This window comes from Oxyura jamaicensis, chromosome 12, assembly GCF_011077185.1.
Source record: "Oxyura jamaicensis isolate SHBP4307 breed ruddy duck chromosome 12, BPBGC_Ojam_1.0, whole genome shotgun sequence".
Lineage (NCBI taxonomy): Eukaryota > Metazoa > Chordata > Aves > Anseriformes > Anatidae > Oxyura > Oxyura jamaicensis.
The window spans coordinates 20,417,615-20,424,204 of NC_048904.1; positions in this window are offsets into that span (position 1 = coordinate 20,417,615).

Below are 6,590 nucleotides of genomic sequence, written 5' to 3' on the forward strand. Positions count from 1 at the left end.
GCCCCCTCCCCTGCACAAGCCCCCCGAGCAAGGTGACTGCTGCTGGCCAGCACCTCCTGCCCAAGCCCTGCGGGAGGCAGCCAGCTACTGCCGATGGCAACGGGGCAGAAACCTGCTGGTAGGCGTGCTGTTGGAGCTTGGCAGCTTCTCACCGTGTGTTCTCCTGAATTATGGCAGCTGGGCAGCAACCATTTGGTTTTTCCCTGGTTTGTCTGAAAGCTGTGCACAGGTCGTGAGGCTGTGCTGCGTTATAATAGGTTGAAAAAGGACCCTCCAAATGCGAGGCAGGATGGGCAGAGTTTCAATTTTTGTGTGTATGCACCATCACCCGCAAACAATTACAAAGCTATATATTTAGTGCTTACATGCTTGGTTAGCTGATTTGTGGTTGCAGCCTGTCAGTGAAGTGCTAAACGCTGCTGTTAGCTCTCGTCCTGATTTCAGAGGCAGGGACACAAATAACACGGTCACAGCTGTCTGGGGCACGGGGTCTTCAGGGGAGGGACGTGTTTGTGCCACACATGCACCCTTCTGGTGGGGCAGGAAAAAAGCCTGGACTGAGATTTCAGGGACTGTTTTAAGAAATATAACTGAAAGCAAGATAAAAGGAAAATAATTCCACAGGACTGTAAAGCAAGAAATTAAAGGTTTTAAAATTGCTTGGACTTGTTTGTTTGTTTTCTTCTTCCTTTTTCTTGGGAACACTTTGCTTGGAGGCAACAATAATTATAAATCTGTTCTGATACTCAGCTTGGGCTATCTTCTCTCCCATTTCAGGAGCGAAAGGGACTACAGAGCTCACCGAGACACACTTATTTGATCACAAATACAAGGATGGTGCATGACAGTAATTAAATTTTTACTTTCAACTAATTTAATTTGTTAGCAAAATAGGGGGAAAGGCTTTACTGCGGATGGGAAGAGGCAGCTTCTTACACCTGACTTTACTGGCACTTGACTAACTGCTTCATTAGAACACAGGCCAGTTTGGTGGCAGATCATTAATTTTCATGGATGTAATCTGGGAAGCCAAGTATTAGTAGAAGGCTGCTCTGCCAAAACCAGCATAAATGTGTTAATGCTTATTAAAACTAAGCTCTAAGTCTGTTTTCATGCTGCCTTTGCCACGTTATGAACTAATTGCTGAAATGTATTAAGACAGCAAATGCAAAGAGAAGGGATTACCATGTGTTACAGGAAAGGCAGTGGTTTTCTACGGAGAGCCCGATCCCTCTGGCACAGGTGGTGTTTCCTAGAAAGCAGGACCGCTGATGGAGCTGGGTGTCAGGCTCAGGCGGGAGCAGTTAGGTGTTGCATTTGATGGCCTCCGTTACTGAGGTGTTTATGCCCTTGCAGTTCAAGTTAATTTCAGTAAAATTACTTATATTGAAGGATACATAGCACTGGGTTGTGAGGCAGTAAGGGCTTTTTATTATTATTTTTATATAACTTGTTTGCAGGAAAATGTCCTCCTGGGTTACTGGAAGAAAGCAGTCCTGAGCTAGCTGTGTCCAGTGCAGAGGCCAGGGACCATCTTTACAATGCTAGAGGGATTTTCAAAAGGGATAATGTAACTGAGCCAAAAAACACTTTTTCAAAATTTCTTTGCCTTGTATTCACAAAGAAAAGGAACTTACTTCTATTAATTTAGATTTTATATATATATATATATAGTTCAGAAAATCAAGGATTGTAATTGATTTGTACAGCAGACTGTAGTAATCCAATGGAATGCAAATAATTCACTATGGGATTTGTCCATTCTTCATGTCTAAAAAAAAATCTGAATTTCTGAGTTATCCTTACAAGATCCGTTAATTGTGTCCTTGGAGATTTTCTCTTAGGATTGATGCTGACTTCTGCTGGACATGTGATAACTTACTGATACAGCAGAAACAGAAACTTATTTAATAAAGTACATAACATTTTTTTTCCCCAGCTATTAGATCGTCAGTGCCCCTGCTTGTTTGTTTTATTGTGAAACTGTTATTGCAAGCAGTGGAAATCTGTGCTTGTTCGGTTGTGCCATGCAGACATTTTCTGTAGCGAATGGTGTCCTTTCTCCTTCTACCTGTTGATAATAACATTTTTATTTCAGTTTGTAACTGTATTTCTTTACCTTTATTTCTTGAATCCACTTCATTTGCCAATAAAGCCCACAGTCAGTGGCTGGAAAAGCTATTTTCACAGCAGAAAATATTCTGCCCAAACATGTTGTAAAATTAGGACAGACGCATTGTTTTTTGAAATACGCGGATATGAAATTTGATGGTAGCACTTCAAGCTTCACTCATTTCATTCCAGGCTCTGATAAAAGTGGCATTAATGGAAAATGTTGTCAGAGCAGTTCTGTTCCCTGTTGCAGCAGGAGCAGTGTCAGAGCCTGGAACAGGAGGCACGGGGGGAAGGGAGGTAATGCCACAGCCCGTGCTGGACGTCTCACCTGCTGACACTGAACGAGGCCATTTAACGTGGGCCACAAGACATACGGGGTATTTACTGGTATTTTTTATCTCATCAGGGAGCCTGGCAAATCTCAGGGTTTGTATGTGCCGTGCCACCTAGCCACACACCGAAATCCCCCAAAGTGTAGAGCTTTCTGAAGTTCTTTGATTTAGCCGTGGGATGTGAGGCCGGGAAAGGAAAATGCTGATCTCCGGGGACTCAGGTGGGGGGAGGCCAAAGCCTTTTACCAGTCATGCACACCGTGAACTCACACTGAACATAACAGGTTTCGAGGGTCTCACCAGTGTAAGGGTGGTTTAAGCACTTCACAAAATTGGCCTCAAAATTGTTATAAGATTATATATGATGCAAGCAATTTACCCCCCTCCAAAGACTCCAGCTGAAGGCTGGCGGTAGTAAACATAATTGTGTTTACCATTCCCAGTTTTGCAGAAGAATTTGTTGATTTCCAGAACAGTTAAATTGATTTTATACCTTTATGAGCACACAAAATAGCAATTAGTCAATGGTGTATATTGGATTTTTGACAGGTATAAAATTATAGTGCCAATTATTTCACCCAAGTCAATGAACAACATTCATTTCAAACAGCAGAGGTTTTTGAACAATCTTTAGAAGAGTGCTGACAGTAGAAACACGGCAGTTCGCTAAATGTTTTAAAGGTGTGACTGCCTTTAAACTGAAAAACAACTTTTGTTATGTGTGTGTATCGTGTCTGCTACAATTTTTGCTATAATGCTGGCCACTTCCTTACAAACATATGCTTAAATTTGTTAAACCTTAACTATTTAACAGTAATGTAATAGTTTGTGAGGTCTCCCTGGTCTTTAAACTTCCAGAGGCATAATGGAAAGAGCACTGAGGTTCCTCCTTAAAATAAATAAATTTGTATCATCTGAGCACAGAAGCTCTCTACCCATTTGTAGCAGTTTTTTGGTCTTTAGGGTAGCTACAACATCACATTTTACTCCAAGGCAAGTGAAATTTCACACCTCCAGAAAGGTTGGTGACTGCAAAAAGGTTTGGTCTAATTGGTATTTAATTTCAATTATTTCATCTATCTGCTTGTCAAATGAGAAAATGACAAGTTCAACAAGCTCTGCAACTTGGCCCTGCCACTTGCTTGACTTGGGTTGTTGATGAAAGACAGCTTATTAACTATGCTCCATTATATTCAAGAGAAGATAGCATTTTTAAAACAGAAATGCATTATATAGGAAGCTTCTGAACTTATACACCTCTCAATATAACAGTTACATCAATTACAGTAATTTTGTAAATTACATATTTCAGAGATTGCCTTCAAAGTTTGCTTCTCTGAAAGCAGAATTTTAAAGGAACACGGTGTTCTTCATTGGTGATATTCTTGTTCTAATAAAAGCATGCAAATAATAGAAACTTGTTATAAACATGATTCCTATATAATTTGGAAGCCTGGCTGAAGTGAATTGCTTTTATTACTCATGGGGAAGGGATGCACAGTTGGTCATGATGAGTACAGGCGGATATGTTTTCAGAAAAAAAAATGCCAGGGAAAGTTCCTGAGATCTTTCTGCTGCAAAGCTGTCCAAACACGTGGCAATGAAACGTCCCCAAGGTGCTGACAGCCCAAAGCGGAAAGGGAAATCCTGCCATGCTCATGGGATGGCTTTGTCTTACCTAGACGGGGAAAGGTATAGGTGGTACTTGGTGGTTTTAAGGATTTGATTGCTGAGGACTTTTATTCATCCCGGTGCTACAGCTCATGGCTCTGGGGCTCTCCACCCCCAGCGAATCTGGCAGTGACATCCAGCAGCCTGGTGGCTTCTCTCCAGTGCCAGGCTGGGGGGGGGTTTATGTTCATACAAACATCCTTCCTGGAAAACATTGCCACTGCACTTTCTAATTTCACCATTTCAAGTGAGGAATTCATTAACTCTTCCCTGACTCTGAAGACACCTCTATCACTATCTTATCATTTATTCTCCTATTTTTCTGTACAATATAATCGATAAATCCATGGCTTCCAACAGCTTTTCTAGCACTTTAAAAAAAATCTCTGTTTATCTTTTGCAAACTTTCCTTCATTTCCAAACATTCTCAGCAACATTTGTTAGTGTTTCTCAGATTTCATCGTATTTTTGGAGCAGCATTTCTGGCAGAGGCTGCAGGCAGCGCATCTGCGGCTCCTGTGGACGTGGGGGTCTGAAAGGAAGGTGAAGCGTGCCAGTTCGTAGACAAAATACATTGCAGGACAGCGGTACTTACAAAGCTGGCAGACCCTGCACTCAAGCAGTGCAAGGTACGAGGATGATTTTTTTTTCCCAGCTCTGTTTATTGTGATGCCAACTGAGATTGAAGAGCCTGTTCAGGCAAACCGTGATCCAGCCGTACATTTGCCTCAGGACACACATTTTAGCTACCTGAGCATTCAGGAGATTTAATTTGAAAGGTCTTCCCTTCCCAACATAGCTTTAATTAAATAGTAATTCTATTTCTTAGCTTTGTGACATAGGGATTAGGGGAGGAAGAAATGATTTGGCAAATATCTTTGGAAAAATACAGAATATGATTTTTTTATTAATCATTTCTCTCCTAAGGTTAAGCTGACTTTACCAGCATAAATGTTAAAATGCAGAGAATTTCATTGCCTTTAAAAGTTTCATTTTTTTTTATTACTGCAACTTTGACTGATCAGGATTGAACTATCCCAGCTAATGGCACCATTTCTTTTTTTTGCAAACAAACGAGGACATTAGAGGCATGATTTATCAGTATTCCACAGAGTTTTCCTAGTCAGTGTTTCTAGCCACATCCCCTGATTTTTATAAACTTCATTAGATTATAATCAATGCATGTGTGAGGCTGAGGGAGATGAGAAGTATGATTTCTTATTCTTAACTGCCGTAGTAAGCGTTTATTAAGGCACACTTTTCCTGTTATGGCGTTACAAGACAGAAATATTGAAAAACAGCAGGCATCCCACAGGGCAGAGTTTGGTAATCAAGATTGCATTAATGCTAATGACAGTGGCTGCACAGCTTATTTCCTGAGAGGTAGAAGTTATTTTAACCAACAGCTCTTGTGATAGAGGTGGAAACTGGGAAAATTTAGGCTGCTTCAGGCTTGTGCACGGACTCTGGCATAGCATACGGGAAAAGAATCCACCCAGAAAGAGGAGCACTGCCGGGACAGCCTCGGGGTTATCAGACTTGGAGGATGCAATGCCATCTGCTTGCGGCGAGCTCGGGTTTCCTGCCCTGTTGGCCAGCATTTAGCAGGATTTGTCCCCTCTGGGGCTGCCTGGGCTCCAGCAGTGTGCTGAGAGCAGGGGTGCCCATATCCCCTCGCCCCCATGGGGGCCACCTCTGGGTGCACGGCAGGGTGGCGGAGCAGCACCCAGGAGCATCCTCCTGGCATGAAGCCTCTCCTGTTAGCAAGGTGCTGAGCTGAGCCCAGCCGAGCCCCCAGGTCCTGTGTGTGCAGACAGGGAGGAATGCTTCCTGCCTCCCCTCCACGCAGCGCGCCAGAGCCCAGCACCTTTGCTCCTTGTTCCCAGGTATGCAGCGCTGCTGTCTCTTGTCTGGCTTGTGATCCACACCGATCCCAGAACCTCTTCTGCAGCATTGCTACTTAACCTTATTATGTTCCCTATTCTGTATTTCTATTTTATGAGACTCTAAATGGAAAATTTTGCAATCTTTTTGATTGAATTTTATGCTTTTCATGTCTTTTTTATTATTTTATTTTATTTTATTTTATTTTTTTCTCCCTTCAGGCTGTTTTTCATCTTTGGCAAGGTCACTTTGAATTCTGATCTTGTCTTTCAATGTATTTGCAGTCCCTGTTAGCCTGCTATCATTGGGAGATTTAATAAGCATACTCTCTGTTCCATCACCCAAATCACTAGTGAAAATTCGGAGTAGTGGCGGATCCTTTGCAAACCCTGCCGGCTTCTTTTGATAGGTGTGTGCCTGTCAGCAGCGGGCTGCTCGGAATTGCTCTTTGTGTGTCCTGAAGACAGGTTCCTGCCGCTCACCTGTAACAACAAGACGGGGACAGGGTCAAGGTCCCCACCACAGCTGCCCTGCCCACCCATCCTGTTGCCTGGCCGCAGAAGGAGGCCAGGTGGGCTCAATGTGGTT